The following is a 554-nucleotide window of genomic DNA, read 5'->3' as shown; positions in this document are numbered from 1 at the left end:
TGCATTTCATATTTCATCTATATTCTGCACTATCGCTAATGTATCTAAGAAAATAGTTCATAATATACTTCTGAATAATAATTTACTTTATACAAAAACAAAAAATATTTTAAATACAGTAAAATTATAAGGAGCAATTAACTTACGTATTATTTATATTATCGTATTTATATAGGGAATACGGCTTTTTTCGCCTAAAAATCCTGTGTGATAATTGGAGCAAATAGAACGGTCATGCTTATGACCTATATGTCGGTTTAATGTTGGGATGTAGGTTAATGTATGATCACACGTCGTCTGCTTAGGTACTTGTTGCTTTTTTTATTATTAATACATATGTCTATGTGTCACCTTTTTTTAATATATATGTCTATGTGACATTTTTTTTAATCTGTTATAGCGACAGTCTTCGATTTGATTCATGGATTCATATGTATCTACGCTATAATACTTTTTGAACATATTTTTTCGGTAGGTAGACAAAAAGGCAAACTATACACATATTGATAACCATTATGTCAAAGAAAAAAATCTCCTTAATGATTTTTTAAATT

Source organism: Danaus plexippus, chromosome 15 (genome assembly GCF_018135715.1).
Source record: "Danaus plexippus chromosome 15, MEX_DaPlex, whole genome shotgun sequence".
Classification (NCBI taxonomy): Eukaryota; Metazoa; Arthropoda; class Insecta; order Lepidoptera; family Nymphalidae; genus Danaus; species Danaus plexippus.
Note: the sequence above shows the minus strand (reverse complement) of the source record.